Source organism: Macrobrachium rosenbergii, chromosome 30, assembly GCF_040412425.1.
Source record: "Macrobrachium rosenbergii isolate ZJJX-2024 chromosome 30, ASM4041242v1, whole genome shotgun sequence".
Taxonomy (NCBI): Eukaryota; Metazoa; Arthropoda; class Malacostraca; order Decapoda; family Palaemonidae; genus Macrobrachium; species Macrobrachium rosenbergii.
In genome coordinates this window covers 18,719,581-18,744,977 of record NC_089770.1, presented here as the reverse complement: position 1 = coordinate 18,744,977, position 25,397 = coordinate 18,719,581, and the positions used below count along the sequence as shown (strand labels likewise).

The window sequence follows — 25,397 nt, the reverse complement described above, 5'->3', positions numbered from 1 at the left end:
ACCAACAGTGCTGAACTTTGATAGGTTCCTGTAAGGAGTACTGAAATTTTGACTGGTTCCTGGGCTAGCATGGTAAAATGTTATTTGCGTCTGAAATACCATGAAGGTGGATTGTTTCATGAATACCTTGGTAAAATTTGATTGGTTCTTGGACTACTAAATTGTAGCTTGATTGACCCTATGTATTATTATGCTGCAGTCAATCGGTAGATTCATAACCCTACTTGATCTGCGTATCCCATTTCATCTGGCGGTCTGTTAACACAGATTCCTCCATATATACAAAAATGATTATTGTATGTAATTCGTGCGTTGTCGATATTGTATGGAATATAACTCATTTATTTCACCTACTTACATTTTGTAGTGTTCTTTTTTTTGTCACTGGATGACATTTCAACATAAACATTTAATTTTCATATTGATGAATGGCGTTCTTTTCTATTGTTTTTAGTTCAAGATAAAGGCTACGCCCCTTTGAGGAATGGATGACTTTTAGTTCAAGATAAAGTCTGCCCCCCTTTGAGGAATGAATGACAAGCAACTTTCATGTTCGTGGCGCAAGTTACTTTATCTTTTATCCAAGTACTCATCAGTTATTTCGTCTTTTATTTCTAAGCACTTCGGTTTTTACATCCCTCATACTCGATCACGTCGGTTATTTACTTTAGCAATTCATAAGACGTTCTTTTTATACACCTCCCGTGCCTCTGTAAATAGATCTCTGCGGCTTCCTTTCACGTTATTAAATTTCTCACATCTTCCCTGCTTTACGCGATATGAATAGAATAATAACAGTTCTCGAAGGAACCACAGGCGTTCGACTTGTCAAGCCGCCACTACCCACACTAACTCTGGGGAAATGGGTAATGTATCTTTCCCTCTGCTGTCATACTTTGGTATTCTCTCCATGCCTCCGTGTTCCTTGGTCATTAAAAGCTTTTAAACATCACTTTCTTCTTAACTCTCATACCTGGCTTTGATATGGGTATTATGCCCGCTTTTATGTTGTTTTTCTTTTGCTTGGGTTTGATAGGACATTTAACCCCCCTTTTTTTTATATTTCCATTCAGCCTAGATATTATAAGGTCAGTGCACCCCAAGGGAGACAAGGTCTCCATCGGGCCTGGTTTTGATAAGGTCATTGTATCTCATTTTTATCTTCTCTCTTGGCCCAGGTTTTGATAAGGTCTTTGTAACCCACGTTTTTTCTTGTCTCCCTTGGGCTTGGTTTGGTAAGTTCATTATAACCACCTTTTTCATCCATCTTGGGCCTGGTTTTGGTAAGGTGATTACACCCCACGTTTTGTATTCAATCTTTGGCTTTGTTTTGATAAGGTTAGTGCCCCCTCCCACTTTTCCCTTATTTCTGTTGGGCCTGGTTTTGATAAGGTCATTACACTTCACATTTTGTATTCGATCTTGGGCATTGTTTTGATAAGGTTAATGCTCCCCCAACTTTTACCTTATTTCTCTTGGACCTGGGTTTATTAAGGTCATTATACCCACCGTTTTGTTCATCTTGGGCCTGGTTTTAATAAGATCATTATACCTACCTTCTTGTTTATCTTGGGCCTGGTTTTAATAAGGTCATTATACCCACCTTTTTGTTCATCTTGGGCCTGGTTTTGATAAGGTCATTTAACCACATTTTGTATTCGATCTTGGGCTTTGTTTTGATAAGGTTAGTGCTCCCTCCCACTTTTACCTTATTTCTCTTGGGCATGGTTTTGATAAGATCAGTCACACCTTTTGTTCACCTTGGGCCTGGTTTTGATAAGGTCATTATACCACCTTTTTGTTCATCTTGTTCCTGGTTTTGAGAGGGTCATTGCACTCCACATTTTGTATTCGGTCTTGGGTTTGTTTTGATAAGGTTAGTGCTCCCCCCACTTTTACCTAATTTCTCTTGGGCTTGGTTTTGATAAGGTCATTACACCCCACATCTTTTTTTCTCTCTTGGACCTTCTTTTGATAAGGTTAGTACTCCCCCTTTTTTTTTACCTTATTTCTCGTAAGGCTGGTTTTGATAAGTGCGTTACACCCACAAATTGTACTTCTCTTTTTGGCTTTGTTTTGATAAGATTAGTACTCCCCACTTTTACCTTATTACTCTTAGGCCTGGTTTTGATAAGGTCATTACACGTTTTTCCTTGTCTTTCTTGCGTGTGCTTTTGATAAGGTCTTTACACTTCACTTTTTTCTTTTTTCCCTTTGGCATGGTTTTGATAAATTGAATTACACTTCCCTTTTTTCTTATTTCTCTTGGGGTTGGTTCTGATAAGGTCAGAACCTTCCCATTTCTTTCATGTCGCTCTTGTGCCTAGTTTTTAATTTAAGATCAAAACCTACTTCTTTGTTGTGTATATTTGGCCTGGTTTTGATAGGTCATTGCACTCCACTTTTTTCTTATCTCTCTTTGGCCGAATTTGATTAGGTCATTATACCCGACTTATTCTTATCTGCCTTGGACAGGTTTTATAAGGACATGACCCCCAATTTTTTTTGGGGGGGGGAAGTTTTTTTTTTTTTTATTGGTAATCACACTCAACTCTTTTCTTGTCTTAGTTGGGCCTGGTTTTGACAAGGGCATTACACTCCTCATTTTTTATGCTTCTCTTGGGCCTTGTTTTGATGATATAATTACACCAGATTTTTTCTCTCTCTCTTGGGCCTTGTTTTGATTAGGTCGTTTTACTCCACTTTCTCTGTGTCTTTTGGCCTTGGTTTTGATACGAAACTGCACCCGATTTTTCTTGTCTCTCTAGGTTGTGAATTTGACAAGGGCATTACACCCCTTATATTGTTTCATTTTGGCCTAGGGTGGTTTTTTCGTGTTTTTCTTGTTGTAAAAGGCAGTAGCGCCCACTATTTTATTGTTTTGCTTGGGACTGATTTTGATAAGTGTTTTGCTTGGGACTGATTTTGATAAGGGCATTGGATCCCACTTTTCCTTTGTAATTCTTGCGTCACGGTAGGTTACCGGTTTAATCAGGGCTGAGTTTTAAAAGACAAGGTAAAACCTTTAGTTTCCTGTGCAGCATGATTCTGACCAGATGACCTTATATGAATAGGTCAGATAGAGATAATAAAAACTATTATCAGCTGTTTTAGAAACGAAGCGATTTCGTACCATTTATTTTCTTAAGTTGATGGAAGAGTGTAAAACAGCCTAGACTCTCGAGTGATCTGAATGCTGTGTCGAAATCCATCTCTTCCCCCATTCAATTCAGTATTAACAGAAACCACGCCTGTGTGAGATCGTTCTTTTAAATATTTTTCATAGCTGTTCTGAGTAATAATGATAGTGAATTATGTTTTAAGCGTTAATAACAGTTAATATATAGAAATTTATTACTAGTAATTTGACCTGGATACTATATTCAGTTGTACTGAATTTAACTACATTTCATTTGTTGTGGATATTAAGTCAAGTGTATTTAATATTGATACTGTTAATATGCTAAACCGTAAAGACAGCTAGTCGTACTAAACATTGATAATGGTCAGTTGTACTTAATGATGAGTCTACCGATAGGTATTGGTGGTCAGTAATTCGAAAAGTTGTTAACAGTGAGATTTACTGAATAAATAACCAACTCTACTTACATATTAGTAGCTAGTTGTGATAAATATTGTTACCAGTCAGCATTATTTATTACTCTATTGTCAGATGTAGTGAACATTATTAGTACTGAATGTCACTAGTAGTCGACATCCCTGAATACTAATAATTAATATTAGTTACAATGATTGGTACCAATACATCAACACTTAACAGCATGTTTTGCATTATTACTGTCAATTTAAGACATTGTTAAACTGAACGCTTGTATAGAATTCCTTTCTCCTTTTTCCCCAGGTATGAATGGACCCCATGGTTACATTGTGTCTTCCGTTGATCGTGTCTTGAAATTCTTCTGAGATTGGTGTCAAGGTAAATGTTAATACTGAACTATTATTTACATGCATTTATTAAGAATTGGGGAGGTTCTATTTTGATTGAAGGAGTATGCAGTTTTTAAAAGGAGCAATTCAATGCGTATGTACATCCACATGAACACACACACACACACACATATATGTGTGTGTGTATGTATGTGTGTAGATGTGCTGTAATTAGGTCAATAAATGCTTATTCATGCATGTGTAGGTTTATACGACCATTATAAACAAACTCTGACGTATGTTTATGTGTGTTGTAATTAGCATACGAGGCAGTTGTTGTGCCTATATGATTACTGTCAGTCCTATGGTCTCTGTGCCCCTGTGCGCTATTTATTTACCCAAATAAAAAGAATCGAAAAAAAACTTGAAGACGTAAATACACATACATACGTAGGTCAGGTATATTTACCACCGCTAAACAGGTGAAGAGGTATCACTCTACGCAAGCATGCGTTTGACTATGGAGAGAGAGAGAGAGATGGTGGCAGGTGCAAATGAACCGCATTATTATTTTTTCTCTGGATATCCATTCTTTTAAATGAAGTGAGAGAGGGAGAGAGTGCTACTCTCTCTCTCTCTCTCTCTCTCTCTCTCTCTCTCTCTCTCTCTCTCTCTCTCTCAATATTCATGAGAATTTGTGAGATGGAGAGTGAATGTGTGTCTTAGCTCAATATTCAATTTTCCCCATTGTAAACTTTTATCGCTTCTTGTTTACTCGTATATAAAAATGTAATCTGGAGAGAGAGAGAGAGAGAATATATAAATGTAATCTGGAGAGAGAGAGAGAGAGAGAGAGAGAGAGAGAGAGAGAGAGAGAGAGAGAGAGAGAATTGACGAACGGAGCGAGAGGCAAGTAAGCATGAAGTCAGCATCATTGATTAGTAAAGTCTGCGGTGTTGGCCCTTCGTATTTCACTTACTTTTTGCTGTAGACATTCTCTCTCTCTCTCTCTCTCTCTCTCTCTCTCTCTCTCTCTCTCTCTCTCTCTCTCTCTCTCGCCTGCCTGGTGAGCAGCATTCGCACATCTTGCGCCGCCACACTTCGTCATTTTCACATGTGAGCACTTTATTTGCGTTTCAAATGTCAAACCGACGTTTTTGACCTTTTTGCCAGGGGATCATTGCTTCCTGCGCAAGATGTGTGTTTGTGCTGCATAGAACCCCTCCGATGCAAAAATGAGGTCAGTTGGCAACAGTTCTGCTCAATGGTGCCGTAGACAATGGGTAGAGAGGTGCCGTAGACAGTGGGTAGATAGGGAAATAGACAGAGGTAAATTGGGGATATTATTTGAACCTACGTTAGATACCGATAAGGGGAACGTGCTACTGCTTGGAAGAATAATCATTTTATTCACACGCACACACACAGATATATATATATATATATATATATATATATATATATATATATATATATATATATATATATATATTTCAATTTCATCAAAGCTTACACTGAAAGGGTTCTCTGTAGGATATCTTTAAATACTTTCCTTGAGAGAGAGAGAGAGAGAGAGAGAGAGAGAGAGAGAGAGAGAGAGAGAGAGAGAGAGAGAGAGAGAGAGAGAGAGAGAGAGAGAGAGAGAGAGAGAGAGAGAGAGGGTGGGTATTTAAAACTTAAGACTATAATTTGGTAATCTTATTAAATTTAGAATTTTTCACTTTAGAATCGCGTAACTTCAGTATATCTAAAGTGTATGGCAGTCTAATCGCTGATTTCACCAATCACGATTTCACTAAAATATAGCCAGTCTTTCTTAATGTTCAAGCTATCCAAGTTTGCAACTTACATACGTTTCTTATATGTTAATTTCGCCTCGTGTACAACTTTAAGCGTATAAAATGCTTTCTTTTGAATCATATCCCGCACGCATAACCGTAGAAGAAATTTGTGACAGAGCCTTCTTGTTTGCACGCAAATTTGAAAGCACATAGTAGAAAATCTTTTAACATATGTATATATATGTTTTAGCATATGTATATATATGTATGTATATATATACTGTATATATATGTAAAATTTAGAGAGAGAGAGAGAGAGAGAGACTGAAAGACACCATCTAATGAGATATTGATGAATTGAGTATTTCTTGCTACAACCTCTTTATGAAAGTATTTTGCTTTTTTTATGTGAAGTGGGTAACATTTTTGGTTTGAAAACTAAAATTTCATGTTCCAGTTTCACTGCCTAAGTAAGCATTTCTGTTTGTTATGGTTTAAAATTCTCTCTCTCTCTCTCTCTCTCTCTCTCTCTCTCTCTCTCTCTCTCTCTCTCTCGTACCCAATGCAGTCTCTCCTTCATATTCGCATGAGGAACCCATTCCTTCATTCAACATTTTTCGACTTTTGGACACCGAATTTCTCTCCTTAGGGATTTTTATCTCTCCCATCAATGAAAGTGTCATTCACTGTAATATTTAGGAGCCCATTCACATTCCCCCGAACCTACCCAACATTCCTCCCCTCCCTCCTCAGCCTTCCCCTCAGCTTTCCTTCCCGTTCACATACGCACAAACACATACACATACAAACACACACACATATCCATATCCTCAGTGGGTGACCCAGTGTTGTCGTCACACGTTCGTCAGTCCACCGATTTTCAGGCGTTGTATTTCAGAAGAAAATAGCTGACAAGAGTAGATGTGACAATGCTCATGCTTTTCTCCTTCCCTTCCTTGTGGGTCAGGGAAGGTCTGCACTGTTCGTTTTTCCATATGTTGGGGGATTTTCCGCTGTTTTCAAGCATACGTCGCATCAGCTCGGGTCACCAGTAACACGCCTTCTTACGGGACGAATAGAATCTATATACAAGGAAATGGATGTTTAGGTAAAAACTGTTGTGCGATGGACCCCAAGGGTGGAGACTCTGTTATATGCGCAGTGCAACTGCGCAGTACGTGTGTATGTGCGTCCGTTGAGGCAGTGTTCCACCCTTTATCACTGGCTGTGCACGATGTTTGCCAATTCCGCACCGAATTAGGTCAAATTAGACGATTGCATTAAATATGCGGCTACCATTCATTAGATTTTCCTCATGTTCGCTCTTTTGGAGTGGTGATGGTTGTTCCCTGTTCACCCTGTGTCCTAATTCGAAGCCTGATGGAGTACAGATGAGGTTGTTGAATGTGCATCGTGCGGTACGATAACGACGGCGCCACTCCTGGCAACGTAGTGGCAAACATTCAGGAGAAGTCCCATTATGAGACTGACTAGACCTGCGAGGAGTTCATGCGGGTCGATTGTGCTGTGTTTTATTGGTAGTTGATCCGCTTATTTATTCCTGGAAGGATACTTTTATATATTATTGGAACATATATTATAAAAGTTCTTGTTGGAGTAAATAACGTGTCGGTTACTCTCTTATCAGCGTCATTCGGTGTTCCTTTTTTTCTCTATTTTCAGAGGATGCTTGAACAAGTCCTCGCCCAATTTGTGTGTGTCGGTCAGTGCGAAAGCAACTCGTAAGTGAAAAGGGGTTGGAGGTTCCCGTAGAGTTTAGGCGCCCTGTGTGGCCGGCTCGGTGTTGTGCACCTTCAGAGGTGGTGGAGAAAAGAGAATTCTCGTATCTCATTGGTGCTACTTTTGCCTTTTTCCCGACCCGTACCAGGAGGAGGAGGAAGAAGAAGAAGAGGAGGAAAAAGGAGTGAAAAATCAGTGAAAGATCGTAAAAGGGGTCAGTGTAGGAGAAAGAGAGAGAGAGAAAGGAGTTAAAACAAGGACCTTTTCGGAGGAAGGAGGGAGTACGGCTGCCAAGCCCCCGCCCCCAGCCCCCCCACCCACGATCATGGCCGAGTAGATCGTCATGGGCGGGTGTGCTCGGACTGACAAAAGGACCCTGGACCGTGGATAACATGCATAAGGTATCCTCTTTATGTTTCTCTCTCTCTCTCTCTTTCTCTCCCTCTCTCTCCGTTGTTCATCGACTTTTGTCTGCTGTATTTTCCTTTGTTCTTATTCCGCCGTGGGTTTAATTTTTCTTCTCATTACTCATATTCTTCCTCAAGCCGCCGCCTTAATTCTATTCCTCCCTTTTCTTCCCATTTTCTGACATCATTTCCAGCCTCATTATCTCGTATTGTGTATCTAATGTGACCGCCTTTCCCGAGTTCATCTTCCTGTTTTAGATGATTTTCAAGTCTTTTGTGTCAGGTTTCCCAGTTTTCCCACCTTTTCCTCGCCTGTTTCCCCAATCAATATGCCAGTCGTTTTCCAGTCAACTATCACGTATTTTCCCAACCCATTGTAAAATCTTTTCCTCCATCCACTTTCTCATCTTTTCAAACTATTTTCCCTTATTTTGATATTCAAATTTTTCATGTTTATCCAACTCGTCTGCGTATTTTTTTCTACGCATTTTCCCCATCACCGTCCCATATTTTCTATAAAAAAACAGCTTTTCATCTTTATTTCACTGTCTTTTTTTACATATATTTCCACAGTCTCAAACTGTTCTACTCGTACTATGTTTAACCGGGTTGTCTCCTACTTACGAAAATTTTACTATCCTCTCCTGTAGTCTTTTCTAACCTTTCGTAAACCATTCCATTTACCACCGGTTAGCTGTCCACTCTCCCATCTTCTGGTAACCAGTTTTTCAACGTTGTTGGGCCAGTTTTCAGTCTTTTTTCAAGACAATTTTCCTACTGTTTTTCTCTGCAGTTTTTCATGACTTTCCTGTGCCATTTTGTTATGTTTTAAGTACGCCCATTTCTAATATTATCGTAACCTAATTACCTATACTTTCCTCAACAAAGATCCCAGCTTCTCCCAGAATATTTCCTCAATCTTTTCCTAACCAGTATTCCCATATTCTTGTAGCCCATTTTCCCGTTAATTCCCACGTACTTATCTTCCTTTTCCACCGTACCACTTCATCTTTTCAAAACTCATTCTCACATCTCTTCTCCACCAGTATTCCCACCGTTTAACCCATAGAATCTCTTTTGTAAACCAATTTCCAATTTTCAGATCTCTCTTTATAAAGATTTCCAGTTTTCTTAATCAGTTTTTCTTGTTTTTCACAATGATTGCTGTATCGTATCCCAATATGTTTTCCCATATTCCCCATCCCAGTTTCGTATCTTCTTCCCTATTCTCCCTTATCTTCAAAAGCCCTTTCCTTATCCTTTCGCAGCCCCTATTTCCACCTTCTCCCACCCAATTTTCACATATTTTCCGAGCCAATTTTGTTCAACCCATTCTCTCGTCTTGACTCGTCCAAGCTTGCCTAACTGCTGGAATATTTGAAACTCTGCCCACATCGCTCTATTGACGTGCCAGGAATGTGACTGGAACCGGTCTGTTATTATATATATAATATATATAACTATATGTATATATGTGTGTATATATATATATATATATATATATATATATATATATATATATATATATATATATATATATATACATAATTCCTTTCTACTTGATTTACTTTGAGTTATCATTATGAAAATATCTCATTTCGGAAATCTGATTAACATTTGCAGGCTTTTGTAATTAGGTTTTTAATTTCCCTTATGTATTTTTAGCGCCCCCCTTTGTTTTTTTTACTAGAGTTGTTATTGTGTTTCTGTATCATCTCTCTCTCTCTCTCTCTCTCTCTCTCTCTCTCTCTCTCTTATATTTATACAATAAATTTGGTATTCTTTAATAGATTCAAGGACCTTATTTCTTGTAAAACGTAAAGAACTGCAGTCTGAAGTAGCAGAGCATATTCACCCAAACGACGCTGTTGCAAAAACTGTATATTGAGCTTACGAAATCATCCCCGAATTGAGCACTATAATAATAATAATAATAATAATAATTGATGATTATTATTATTTATCTCGTCTTCTTTAAAGCGAGTGTAAACTTCGTTGAAGCAGTTATATATAAGTAACTGGTGAAGTAAATAAAATTAAATCAAAGGAGTGCTCTAGACCCACCAGCAATATCGCGTTAACACCTCAGTAGTGTCCTGTTAGTTTCTCCACTTCTTTTGGATTCTTTTGTAGCCCAGGCCCGGTACATAGGCTACAAGAAGACAGAGGCATAAATTTTACGGGGTTTGGCGCAGTGGAAGCAACAGACTCACTTTTGAAAAGAAGCTTTTAGGAGTTTTTAGGGAAAGTAAACAGGAAGACATTTTCGAGGTAGTAGGAGGAGGTAGAAGTCTTGCTGTAACAAATACGAAGGTTTTGCATTTAACTGCGCATTTAGGTACTTGCGGATGTGTGTGTACACTTATCGTCTGTGTACACATTCACAAATGCTTTTACTCTTTTCGGTCGTCTCATGTATTTTTATGCCGAATAGTTATTTGCTTTGTTCATCCTTATTTCCTTCACATCTAATTATCTCCTTGAACAAAGTTGGCCGGAAGTTATGATTTCGTCCTTGCTTGGTTGTTCGTCTGCGTCTGTTTCTGTCTGTAAATTCTAACTCAAAAACGCATGAGCGGATTTCAGTGTAATTTTTGGTACGGGTGGGCTATGGTCCAGGGAAGTCTTGATTAAATCGGTAACATTCCGAATGTATAAGTTCATTTATATTTGGTTTCATTTTGATCAGTGCTACATAATAAATTTAATTTGCCCCATTTTTTATTCCCTTATTCCTCACTGTTCCCTGCCATCCTTCTCTTAATCCATGTCGATGTGCTATAACTTGTCCTCACTGCCGTTGAATCTCAGGTTCCATATCGCTTGTTCTGTCCATTGCTTGCCGCATGATGGGCAATCGATTGCATGCCTTATTGTAGTCGACTGGTGCCATCAAACTGGTACTGTTTTTTATACTTACATTTGTGCTCGTCGTACAGAAAAGTCTCATGCTATCATTCATATAATGTAGGTGCTGAAACCTCTCTCTCTCTGTTTGCTCATCTCCCTGCTTAATATTGTTGATAGCATGCTGTTGGTACTGTCCTCTTCATTCCAGAAGAAAACACTTTGTAATGTTCTTATTGTGCTCTCCATCCCTTACTTGAATATTTCTGTACCTTCCATAATGTTCAGATCCAAATCTTTGAATTCCCTTTAGTATAATCCAAAATCGTTATCCAATTCGTGTGGTTGGTATCGAATTCAAGAAATCCCAATTGCTAGCCATCCCTTGCAGTAAGATTTGTCAAGCTATTTATTCTTTATTGTATATTGCGTTCATTCATTGCGATAAGCGCAACCCACTCCTTGCAGTGCGTGTAGATTATCTTTTGACATGCAAACTATCCTTCCTCTGACGTCATGCTTCCGGTCCCATTCGACTATGTGCGACACATCCTTTCGAATGAAAGCAATCTGTCCTTCGTGTGACGTAATGCCATCCGTCATATTTTACACGGCTGCCATCTGCATTGCACCACGTGTTTTGTCCTTTCTAGACCGTCCGTCCGGTCGATATATTCGAACTCCTCTTCTTCTTCTTCTTTCGGCTCTGAATGTTCTCGAGCTGCTGTTGTGATTCCGATGAATCTTTCAGCAGCTGAGAAACTTTGTGCGAATTCCCCCTCCCCCTCCCCGCCCTCTCTCCTCTCTCTCTCTCTCTCTCTCTCTCTCTCTCACATACACACACACACACACATATATATATATATATATATATATATATATATATATATATATATATATATATATATATATATATATATATATATATATATATATATATATATATATATATATATATATATATATATATATATATATAATGTATATAAACTGCCATTTCCTTAGTGCGTTTTATTCATTCATTTTTTCCGTCACGGGGTCTCTATCCATCTCCCTTTGAGAGGGTCACTGACTATTCTTCAAACACGTCCCTCCTCCTCCTTTTGTTTCCGGCGGACATAAACGCATTATGGGCTCACTCTGGTCCCCCGCCCTGCCCCCTCCCCTGCCCCTCGCGGAACAAAAGCTTTATTCTTCATTATAATTTGTCCATTGTTGTGTGTTAATTCTTACTTTCTCGTGTGACTAAGGAACCCCTGCTTTGACTTTTTCAGCTTTTATTTTTTTTTTACTCCTTCGAGCAACAATGCGATCATCTATTCTTGTAGTCCTTTTTTGTTTTAGTTTTCTTCTTTATCTGTCTATCGCCGCCTTCTATCTTTTTGGTCGTTATTCTTTTATCTTTTCTTTTCATGGTTTTCGCTCATTGGTTACTATCTTGTGGAAAAATCTGCTGTTCCATCTTTAATGGTTTATCGTTTTTACCCTTGAATGCTTTTTTTCCTCCTTCAGTTTTTATGTTGGGGTTCATATCATTGCTTCTTTTTGGTTGCCTTATTGATATGACTATCTCCCTGTCTATCTATCTGTCTATCTATCTATCTGTCGATATATTCGGCTTGTATACATTATTATTTACTAAATATTTTTTCTCCTTTGGGTCTAGTGTACTCTCTCTCTCTCTCTCTCTCTCTCTCTCTCTCTCTCTCTCTCTCTCTCTCTCTCTCTCTCTCTCTCTCTCTCTCTCCCTTCGCCGGAAGCCTTTTATGTTCTTATTGTTACGATCGTCCTTTTCCCAGAGTTTCCCCGACGCTACCCCACTGACCTATATCGGCGTAGGACTTTGGCCTATAACGAAATATGCCTAAAACCTGGCCGGCCCACCTCTATCCCCCATCACCTGCTCCCTTCCCCCGTCCTTAATTTAACCGACATCAGTTTACTTAGGCCTACTTTCCGAAGGAAACCTGCTCCCTAAGGGGCCTCTTTTAGGCTAGTTTTTCCTCGCTATGTCTCTTTCTTTCTCTCCCCCCGGCGAGAGAATAATTTATCGCTTTTAAGGAGAAGTTAATTCCTCCCTCCCCCTGTCTCCCTCTCTTGCTTGTTCAGGCTTAACTTTTTGGAAGTCTTTGAACCTCTGCTCGTTTGTCTGTCTCGTGTTGTGGCACAATTTTACCATTATTATTATTATTATTATTATTATTATTATTATTATTATTATTATTATTATTATTATTACATCAAGACGTTGCTTCAGATAAAATAAGACGTGACAATGGACACTTCCGAATTCTTATTTTAATTCTGCATTGTGGACGAATCTCATGTGCAGAAAGCTTCCTTAACATTAGCTACTTCATATACCAACATAAATGGCTCCCAACCAAACGTTTAACCCTTTTATCGACCGCATACTAGCGTCTCACGGGTATTAAGGTCCTTCCTTTCTGCTGCCTTTTCCATTATCACTATTAGTGCTGTGTGTGTGTTTTCCTCTGCCCTTCCCCTTAACGTCTTTGAAATATTTACCCAGTTCACCAGCAGGTTGTCCTCCATTCCCTCTACGTGACTATACCATCATTCTTTTACATATGCTAAACCCTTTCAACACTTTTGCTTTGCCTCCACATTTCTCACCCTTTCTCTTCTTGTCTCACATTACGGAGACAATTATTCATCTCCAAATCTTAAACGTTTGTCTTTTATGTGGAGTCACCATCTGCATTTCACTGCCATAAAAGAGCAGTTAACTCAACGGCCACTTCATTCATTCCAACCTCGGCTTCTACAGGCGCTGCAGTTTTTCTCCCAATCTTCTGCGCGCAAGTAAACACACACACACACACACACACACACACACACACACACACACACACACACACACACACACACACTGCTGCTCTGTTTACTCCATCTCTTCACTTATCGTACCACAATCCATTACAGTATCTACCAATTGCCTATACGATCAGCATTTTTCATACTTCCACCATCCGCATTAACTTTCATCACTCCATCTTCTGGTTTCTCTTCACTATCGTAGCCTTGCTGTTGCTCAATTTACTCCCGTAAGGGGGTAGTGCCCTCAGTGCGCCTCATGCGGTGTACTGTGGGCGTTAATTAAGGTTCTTTGCAGCGTCCCTTCGACCCCTAGCTGCAACCCCTTTCATTCCTTTTACTGTACCTCCGCTCATATTCTCTTTCTTCCCTCTAACTTTCCATCCTTTCCCGTTCAGCGCTGAATGACCTCACAGGTCCCAGCGCTTGTCCTTTGGCCAAAATTCTATATTTCTTCCTTGCTCAGTTCACTTTCAACTTTTTCTGCTTTGAAACACTTCAAATTACTTTACCAAGGTCATCGTTAATGTCCCCTATCGTTTGCAAATATCAGTTGCCACAGTCCAGTGGCGATTCATTTTCTTATCAACAACTTTGCTACTTCTTCTTATGTCCTTTCCCTTACTTTATGCATCCACAGCATTTATTTTATTATAAAATGATTTTTGCACAACTGTTGTACAACAAATTTTGGATCCACACACCGCTTTCCGAGTTTAAACCCGCACAGTTCTTCCCCTGTCATTCCTTTTGCCGTCCCTTACTTTCTCAGCCCAACTTCTACTGTGCACCAGTTACTATCATATAATTCATAGTCTCTTTTACTCCAGTACAAATGGGGAGTTATTCCTCTCACTTAATTCTGTGGTACCTTTCCCTCATCCAAGCGACTTGCACACTAACCCAGACATACCTTACACACTGATCAGCCGCGATCAGGCAGATTTTGACACCTTCCCGCAGCGACGTACTTTTAATCACATCAACAACTGGCGTTGTCCACGAGTCTTTATCCTGCTAATTGCCCTCCTTACATCCTGAACAGTCACTTGTACAAGCATTCTCAGATTACGCGAACCCCTGCCTCCCTTGCATCATTCAGGTCTGCCTCTCTGCTATCCTCCACATTCGACAAGTCTTCAGAATGTTTAATCGACCCATTACTGCATTCTCTTCGGAGGACATCTCTCCATTCGCTCATCTACCCTTTTCTGCTTCTTACCTTAATAACAGCTTGGTCTCCGTAATCTATTCTTTGCCTTCTCCCGTCTCGTTTTGCTCGCGACTCCCATATTCATCTTTCTGCATCCCCGAGTTTCATGTTCTCTTCCATCATGCAGTTGTTTTCGTTTCACTTAACCTTTTCAGTTCGTTATTCCATCGCTTAATGCCTTTATTCCATCTTCTTACCTTCCAGTTACGACAAACACTCCCTGCCGACTTAGTTATCGCATCCTGGGTTATTATTATTATTATTATTATTATTATTATTATTATTATTATTATTATTATTATTATTATTATTATTATTATTATATTGTATGTTCCTAAAGCTTGAGACAAAAACCCATGAACTAGAGTAGAATTAATTATATTAAAACTTTCAGTTACGTTTAGTAACCTGAATAATACAAGTAAGAAAACATGATTATATAATATAATATTAATAATAGAAAACAGTATACGAGAGAAAATATAAGTAAAGATAAAAGATAAAGAAATGAATAGGCAAAGGAAACTAGATTCTTAGACGGAAGGCCATATTGTATAGTCTCTGGCATAACGAAGAGTGGGAGAATAAGTTGTATGGCTACTATCCAGCATAAGACAGCTAATTAGCGCATAGATTAATTAACAGCATAGATAATTTAACAGCATGAAAATTCGGCACAAAATACACCTGTTTGGGTATAAAATATTAATAGAATCCCAAAGTCTCTCTCTCTCTCTCTCTCTCTCTCTCTCTCTCTCTCTCTCTCTCTCTCTCTCTCTCTCTCTCTCTCTCTCTCTCTGGTGGACGGTGAAAGGAATAATTTAAAATCTAATTAAGTGTCCCATGGGAAGTTAATAAACAGTAGTGCAAATTGGATTCTGCCTTTTAATTTTTGGCGCTGAGAGTCACATGTGGAGAGAGAGAGAGAGAGAGAGACAGAGAGAGAGAGAGAGAGAGAGAGAGAGAGACAGACAGACAGAGAGAGATAATAGTCCATACAATTGTATGCACACATCCTTTCCTTCTTTTTAGCTTTCCGGGTTTGTTAGCATTTAGATAGAATGTGTTTGCATATATACAGTATATATATATATATATATATATATATATATATATATATATATATATATATATATATATATATATATATATATATATATATATATATATGTGTTTGCATGTGTTCTCGTCTCTCGTCTGTATGTGTTTTATGGGTGTTCGTTCAAGTGTGTATAAGAATGGTAAAAGTATGTTCCCCTGGTAAGTGGCCGTATATTCAGGTATTCCCTTGGAATGTCGCCACTTCATTATGGATACGGTTCTGTTCTTCCTGCTCAACTGCGAGTCATGACCTAAGGCTGTATGCAGACGTGTTCTTAAAGGTTGCCGCTTCTAGTATTCATAAGCTTTTAGTATTCTAATGCAGTTTAACCAGACCACTGAGTTATTTCGTGGCTGCCGAAAGTTAGAGAAGTTGAACAGGATCGGCAGAAGAGAGGGCAGAAAACAGTACAGGCTGCTTTGCTGATGACTCCTTGAAAGCGCAGTGTTTACAGTAACCCTTAACTTTCAACACTGATAGTCATGTATTAACATGTGGAAGAGTTGTCATTTGTGCATTTAAATTTGAGGAGGCCAAAGGGGATGGCAATAATGTGAGAGAGCGAGAAGAAAAAAAGTTGTTGGGGACGTGAGAATTTTCCTCCAAAAATTGGAAATCAGTGGTTTGACAACCACAGGGAAATGAAGACTGGAAACAGAGTTTCTTCAAGGCCTTTGAGCTGGAAAAGCTTTCCGTTCCAGAAATCAAGAACTGGAGACAATCATTTTCATTAGCTTAAATTTGAGTTACGTAAATTGAGAACTATCAATGTTCCGTTTAATGTTTACAAGCTGGAATTTAGTTGCATAAATTGAAATTATAAATATTTAACTTAAAAAATTAAGGACTGGAAAACCCGCTAGTTCTGAGATGGAGAGCTGGAAAACCTCCATTTCATAGTTTGAAAGGCTTACGATTTCTTAAACTGAAAGGCTGATGCCACTCAGAATGGGAGAAATTCGGTGGTACAAAAATTCAGTTCCAGACACTGAGAACTGGAAAACCTCAAAATTTTAGGCTTTTATAGCTAGAAGAACTCAGCTCAGGAATTGTTATATGGAAAGCATGTAATTTCAAAAGTTAAGAGCTGCAGAAGCTCGCAGCTTTAAAAATCCGAAGCTTGAAATGTGAACATCAGACGTTAAGTGCGGCTTCAACAATTAAGACCTGGAAGTTGCACGATTTCAGAAATTGGAACCTAAAAATGCACAATTTTAGACATTTGGAGCTGCAAAAATGCAGAATTTCGGAAATTGAGGTTTGGAAAATCATAATTTGAAAAGCTGTGAGCGGGAAAAATGCTCAATTGCAGAATTTGAGTGCGGGAAATGCATAATTTTAGAAATTGGCAACCGGAAAAACGCAAAATTAAAGAACTTTTGGTTGAAAAACTACACAATTTTTAGTGATTACGAGGCAGAGAATGCATCCTTGGAACGAAAGTTGGAAAGAGCACAATTTTAGAAATAGAAAGGTTGAGGAAATGACAGTTTTGAGAAAATGAGAAAGGGTGAAAATGAACCTCATACCACTTTAAAAAATGGGAAAAACCGACATACTGAGAATGAATGCATATAGGCTATGTGGTTTAGGGGCATTGCCATTCAAGAAACATGATTTATGAGAAGTGAGAATTTGACCTAACTTAGGGTAGAGAAATATAAGAAAATGAGATTTGCAAATTACGTGCTCTAGAAATATTCAGAATGGAGATTTTGACAACGCGAGGCCTTGAGAATTCTGAGATGAAATTTGGGAAGTGCAAAATAAGGATGACAAACTTGAGACATTGGAGGAAATGAGTATTTGTCAACATTTTCCTCAAGAAACTTATGACAAAGATATGTTAAAAAAGTTCGAGAATATTAAGATAAGTAAGTTATGAAAAATGAAAATAATGGACTGGTAATTTTAGCCAGATGAGGGTGTGAGGACTGAAAAAAATATGAAAAATAAAACGTTACTTTATAATGGGAATCCAGTATACAGAGAAAGTTGTACAGAGAAAGTACGACGTTGCAACTCTCAGAGTCTAAAATGGAACACAGATTTTCGCCCACCATCAGAAGTGGGCGTTTCTCTTCACTCAGAAAGGGGAATGAAGAATAAAAGAACTATTGGAGAAGGATGATTTAGAAGTCTACTAAATATTAGCATTGTTTTGGTTTTGGATTAATGAATGATGTTGTCCGATGGCGTTTGCATTTTCTGGTTGGTCTCACACACACACACGTGTATATATATATATATATATATATATATATATATATATATATATATATATATATATATATATATATATATATATATATATATATATATATATATAAGTATATATATATATATGTATACTGTATAAACGGAACAGAATATATGTATAATAAATGCTAATTATTCTATAGCTAATATCATCATCATTATGAATGTGCCTGACTCAAGGTTCGAAGTATTGGGAGGCTAATTCAAAAATATTTTATTTCCCTGGTTTGTATTACTTTTTTATTTGCATGTGACTATACTTTTTACGTGTATTCTGAAGTTAATATTCTGTTGGCATACTCTGTGTGTTGTGTGTGTGTGTGTGCTGGATCTAAATAATGCTGACAATAATAATAATAATAATAATAATAATAATAATGATTGCTGTAAATTTTATACACTTTTCCCAGTCAGTATAAAAACAGACTTAATATACTTTAGTGTTTGATGCGAACTAGAGAAATTAGTTTGTTTTTATTTTTTATAGGTAAAAATACTTTAAGGATATATTATCTTTAGCAGGATTACAGAAGCCGAGCTTGCTAGAGGAAATAGGCTAATTTAATCGTCATTTTACGAGAAATAGAGAATGTACTTGAGAACTAGAAGATTGGTTAAAGAATTAAAGTCTAGCATTCAAATACACAAGGATTCAAATGACGGGAAGAACCGGCATATCTCAGGGAGTCATGTAGACTAAACCGAACCTCAGTAGGACAGATAATGATGAACTCATATCAAGCAACCATAACAAACCACTTAACCAAAAAGCAAATTAGAGAATAAAGACATTAATAGCCACTTGCATAACGTTCCATAGAAAAGTAAACTTGAGATGAACACCCACCCACCCCCCACAAAATATATCACCATGAAAATGGCCCCTTCGAAGTATGCAAAACAATTTCACATTGTATTTCAAATAAAGACGGTTAGTTTTTTCCATGGCAAAACCTATTCGTGGAAGATCTGAGGCTAGACGTCAGTTACAAGAAAACTGTAGTTTGGGGTCTAGACAGTAGGACAGAATAGGTACCAGGGAAAGAAACTAGTCGTTAAAGAGAAAGGGAGAACTTAGAAAGGAAAGCATCATTCAGGACGAATATTCAGTTAATGTAAAACACACACATATAGATATATATATATATATATATATATATATATATATATATATATATATATATATATATATATACACTATATATATATATTGCAAGCATTATTTCGACATAGTTAAATTCCATGTACATAGCGAATATTTGAATGTAGTTTGTACGCATGCGCGTTAATTCGTTCGCAGTCCACATTCATGTGCGTAAATATAACCGTGAACATAATTCTGTTTGAGCTTATATCTACTTTTACGCAACAGCAAAGGTGTTAAACCATGACCTTTGTTTATGTAAAGAGTAACTTGAGTGATTAACAAAAATAGTAATAGTAATTAGCGGAGATAGCAGTGATAGTAAATATTCAAACCGGAAGCATTGTAATATAGTCTAGATTTTTAAGGGCGCTGATACTGAGACCTACAGTATTCCCGTTTTAAGCAGTTACTGCGCATTTAGCTGCCTGCCCCCTACCCCACCCCTCTCCTCCCGCCGGTGGCCCCAGTCACCCCTTGAAGAGCCCCCACCCAAATAAAAAAGCAGTGAAGTGGTTGATGTGGACGAAGTAAAATTGCTGGCCGGATCAATTCTGGTTCCTTCTGCTTGTGATCAATAATCTTTCAAGGGTCAACCGGTTTGCTCACTGCTTCATTCCATTCACTTCCAGAATGTGGAATTCTGTGCCTCACTCTGTGCTCAGTGAATGATTAAAGAGGAGAGTCTCATTAGCTCGCTGGCTTTCCTCGACGGCTGATCCTGCGATGGGCGCCCCCCCCCCACAACCCACCGTGAAAAAAGAAGAAAAACAAGGATTCAAAGAAGGGAATTCTCATGTTAGGTTGACAAAATAAAGTCTGTGGGATAACACATACAGACCTACGCTACAACAGTTCCATTTTAATTTCAGTTTTGATGAAAAGAAATATTTCAGAAATATCATTAATTGAAATGTGGTTTCTTGTTCATCTGGGCGTCTCGGTTAGCAATTTTTTGCCGCAGTACTATTTTTTCCCCCTTTTTTTTACTTCTTTTGGTAGCGGAATCTCTTCTCTCTCTCTCTCTCTCTCTCTCTCTCTCTCTCTCTCTCTCTCTCTCTCTCTCTCTCTCTCTCTCTTTCTTCCTCTCGGTTTTGTGTTAAGGAGGAATTTGCACGTTTTATTTTTAGCCTGGCCATGTGACGTTTAATATTCCTTTCTCCGTCCTTTGTTTGTTGCGTTGATTTCAGCCTGCCCGAGTTTTATTTCTATTTGAAATTAGGATTTTGTTTTCAGACTCCTGTAGTTGATTTCTAATATATACATACACGCACAAATATATGTATGTGTTTATATATAAATATATTATTATACATATATGTATATGTATGTGTATGTTTTTCAAGTGCTTTTGAATATATATCAGCATAGTAGCAAACATTTTTTTCTCTTCAAGCCTTCAGACTATATGTTGTGCCTACGATGCGGTATTCATCGAGAGAATACTAATTTTGACTCTCAGTCTTGATCACAGTAAGGAGTAATATACTTCAATGGATAAGCTAATGTACCCTGCAATGTATGCAGTGTCATAATAGGACGTTTTATGGACAAGGTATTGATTTTTTAAGTGCATCTAGGATGTTCTGGTATTCTGAATATGTTTAGACACAAAATAGGGAATTCGTTGCACTAGTGTTTTCTGAAATATATCCTGCGGAAAATACATTGCTAGACAGTATTCTGCAGGCTTCAGAGACAGAGGTTACTTCGCAGTGTGAATAAAAACAAAGTTTGATATTTTACCATTCGAGATGTGGTATTCTGCTGTGTTCAGACCCAAAGTAGTGTCTTTTTTTAACAGTTAAAATGCAATGTACGTTTTTCACCATTGTACAATGATAAGGTTGGGAATTGTGCAGTATATTAAGATAGAAAGTAGAGTTTTTTTTTAAATGTTTCCAGGATCAAAATATGTCAATGCAATGTGTTAAGGTAATTCTGAGTGTGTTCAGAGACAAATGAAGCTCTTCTGCTCCATGTTCTCATCTAAAGTAGAGGATTCTTAAGGTGTTCTAGAGTGCTAAAGTTACATATCTTTACTTAGCGAATGCTTATCTTTGCGACGTTTTTAGAAGTGTTTGTGTAATTCAGTTTTTGGTTTACTTTTTATTAATTGAAGTAGTGTCCTTTATTGTCATATATATATATATATATATATATATATATATATATATATATATATATATATATATATATATATATATATATATATATATATATATATATATATATATATATATATATATATATATTATGTGTGTGTGTGGGTGGATGTTTTGTGTGCTTGCGCGTGTGCGTGCGCGAGTTTCATATATGTGGGCTGGAAGCGGGTGCAAAAGCAGGTGCCTACAGACATCTGCATATATAGAAGCTCATATGCTTTCCAGCTTGCAAGCACTCCCTGCTGTCGTAGACATGAATAAGGCAGCGCCTGTAGTAGAGACCTCTCTCTCTCTCTCTCTCATATAATATAATATAAGTATATGTGTATGTATATATATATATATATATATATATATATATATATATATATATATATATATATATATATATATATACATATATATATACATATATAATATACATATGTATATATATATATATATATATATATATATATATATATATATATATATATATATATATATATATATATATATATATATATCTCACTCTCTCAGGCAGTGACAGAGGAAAGCTTCATATCAACCCAGGAGTATTGATGTCTCGCTCGGTAAAGCCACACGCGTCGGGGGTTGAGGTAGGGTCCCTCCTCCCATGGTCTCCTCCTCCTCCTACCCCAGCCCGTGTCTCACTACAGCCCTCCTTTCCTCCTTGGCTCCTCCTCCTCCTCCTCCTCCTCCTCCTCCTCCTCCTCCTCCTCCTCCTCCTCTTAATTTTCCTCCTCTTCTTCCTTAACTGGTTCCATTCCTTCCTCCTGTCGATGTTGTCTCTTCGTCGTCGCCTGTATTCCTCTCTTTATTTTACTCTTCCTTCTCCTCTTACATATCTCCTCTGCTGTTTCATCCTCTTGTTTCTTCATTCCCATTATCTTAATTTTACTTATTCCTTTCCAATCCTGCCTTTTTCACCTCCTCTCTCTCTCTCTCTCTCTCTCTCTCTCTCTCTCTCTCTCTCTTTACTTGAGTCGTATATCGTATTTTTGAATCTGAACTGATTAAGATTTAATAGGATATTTAATAAAGCGATGAATGGTCAGCCGTTGAAAGTGAACAGCATTATAATTTATCGTCATTACTGATTTTTTTTAATCAACATATTTATTATTATTGTTGTAATTGTTTCTATATTATGATTATTATCATAATTTTACTTAGCACTATCGTCATATCTGTACGGTTTACCGTTGCTGTGAAGAATTTTTTTCTTATTGAATGCGTGGGCCAAGTAGACGGACAACTTATTCGCTCAAAATATTCCGGACATGACGAAAATGAGAATGAGAAGTGGGGCGGGGTTTGTGAGTTGCGGAGGTGGCGGTGGGTGGCGGTGAGGCTGGATTCCGAAAACTTTTTTCTTTCATCACTTGTTCATTAAGTTAACTTGAAACCTCATCTAGATTGAGTATAAGCTTTGGTGCTTGTGCTGCCGTCGAACTTAATAACCTGTGCTTTCTTTGATGATTATAAAATACACTCAGCATCTTGAGAATCTACAGGTTATGCTCATGGGCTGAGTCGTCTGTTGTAATGCCGTTTTCTTCCTTTTATCTATGTATTTGTTTATTTATTTTTTTTTTTTTTTTACCAATTGAGGGATCCTTTTTCAAATGTACTTCAAGTCTATTTTCTCTCCTTGAAAACTTAAAAGTTACTTGTCTCTCGTGATATTTATAAAAACTTGGAGCTGTTTCGCCTACACACACACACGCACACACACGTGTGGCCGTGTATAGGTGTGTGTGTGTATATATATATATATACATACATACACGTGTGTGCATGTATGTGTATGTATATATATATATATATATCTATATATACACACATTTATGTGTACAGACATACATTCATGCATACAGAGAGAGGAGGGGGGAGAGAGTTGCATGATTACTCAGATAACGCCACAAAGCCTAACGCAACATCACCAGCATCAATTCTCCATCAGTCACAAATCAAATTTAATTGATATAATTCTGTTTTTCTAGAATTCATTACAACTCAATGAGGTATCAAAGGCTACACAAGGCAGTACTTGGAATTCCTCCGTTTCATATTTGCCATGACGAATAAATGTCAAAAGTTAGAAAGTGTAAAAGAAATTTTGATACTTTTCATGACAGAAGGTCTCTCTCGTAGCCATGTTTTCCGCTCAGAATCCTTTAGGTTTAGGTAATGATTCTAGTCAAGTAATGAGGTTTAAGAGGGAATCAAAGGGGGTGTTTTTTGGTGATTCTCACATACAGCTCGGTTGATAGTTTTTTTTTTATATTTTCACATTCTGAATCGAGTTTAGGATTGGTAGTGTGTTTTTATTCGATTGTAGGTGTTGGTTTAAGATTGTTTTGGGTTTTATCGGCTGATGTAGTTGGTGATCCTCATTAGGAACCTGGTCGAAGCTTGTCATTGGTGTTATTCGTCAGTTTTAATTATTGTAAATCGGGTTTAAAGCCAACAGTATTGATTCTATTTCTTAGTGTTCTCATTAAGAATCATAGAAACAATTTTTTTATAAATCGATGATTCTCTTTTCGAATCTGGTCGAGAGCGATAGTCTTCAGAAATTTAATACATCAACAATCATTTTCTGTTGCGATTAGAGTTAAATTGAAACTGATTTTATTTTTATTTTCTTGTCGTTACTCATTTAGAATAAGGATGAATTTGAATGGTGGAGTTAACTCGGATTAAAACTCGGATTAAGGATAAGTATGGTCAGTAATGTTAATTTTTTTTTTTTACGTTTCTCATTTAGCCTACAGTCGATTTTAAAAGTCAGTGGTGTTAGTGTTTGTAGATGATTATCATTGGGTCTCAAGGCATTAGTCTTAATGTTTGTAAAGATTCTCAGAGTCACTCTGAAAATCGGAAAAGTTTGTATATGTCGGACACCCTAAGAAAGTTTGAAATTCACGTCACTGAATTTTTTTGTTTTTGCCGTTTAGAATCAAGTGTAGAATCAGACTTGAAGCCATTGTTGGAAAATATAGTGCTTTTAGCTTACTGATCTATAGAAATCGTTGACGTTTTCTTTTCAACTCAAGTTTAAATCATTATAATTGCAAAACATTGTTTTGAAATAATACGGGACGATCCGTAGTAATTATGCATGAGTATCACGAGTGATCCTAAAGGGATTATTTATTCATTATTCCGGTTCTCTTATTAGAAATTCTTACCTTAACAGAAACAACAAATGTATTGATTCTAAGGATTTTGTAATTTTGAAAGAGGAGGCATATATAAATATTGTTGTTTTCAGGTATAGCTATTCCACACACGTTCAGAATTACAAATATATATATATATATATATATATATATATATATATATATATATATATATATATATATATATATTTGTAATATGAAAGATATTATATATATTTGAAAGATAATATATATATACACACATTCATATATACATACATACATATATGTGGATGAGAGAGAGAGAGAGAGAGAGAGAGAGAGAGAGAGAGAGAGAGAGAGAGAGAGAGAGAGAGAGAGAGAGAGAGCGCAGTGTGTCTCCAGGCTTCATTGTCATGGTCTATGTATATTAATGGTCACAGTGTCCCATTAAAAACTTGTGGGTTTCATAAGATTCCCTGGTGTGCATTCCCCTGGGTTCCTAGCGGCAGAGCTAGAATTAATTCCCATATGTAGTGTATTTGTTTAGTACTTACCCCGCTCTCTCACCATTTTGAGATTGAATCCTTTGGGGAGCTTGTTCAAAATATTATGAATGAGTGAAATTCATGCGTCGTTATTGTTTATATATAAAGCAGAGCGTAGTAACAGTAACAGCTTTCCTAATATCGTCATTGTAAGTTGGAAAAGTTGGCATTCTCTCTCTCTCTCTCTCTCTCTCTCTCCAGCTGGATTTAGATATTATAATTATTATTATTGTTGTTGTTGTTGTCGTCGAAATTTTTGAAACATCGCTTTTTTACGCGTTAAAATTTTATGCCTCTGGTCGATTCCGATGAATATTAC

The 25,397-nt window shown here is 37.3% G+C and overlaps 1 protein-coding gene across 1 annotated transcript in view; it reads left to right on the top strand.

Annotated features, from left to right (window-relative positions):
- The first annotated feature begins 7,108 nt into the window (after nt 1-7,108).
- Nucleotides 7,109-25,397, top strand: part of LOC136855108 (sodium channel protein para-like) — a 189,692-nt gene continuing 171,403 nt past the window's right edge. Inside the window, 2 exon segments of the mRNA XM_067131940.1 lie at nt 7,109-7,207; nt 7,353-7,810. The gene's annotated coding sequence lies outside the window, so the exon portion shown is untranslated.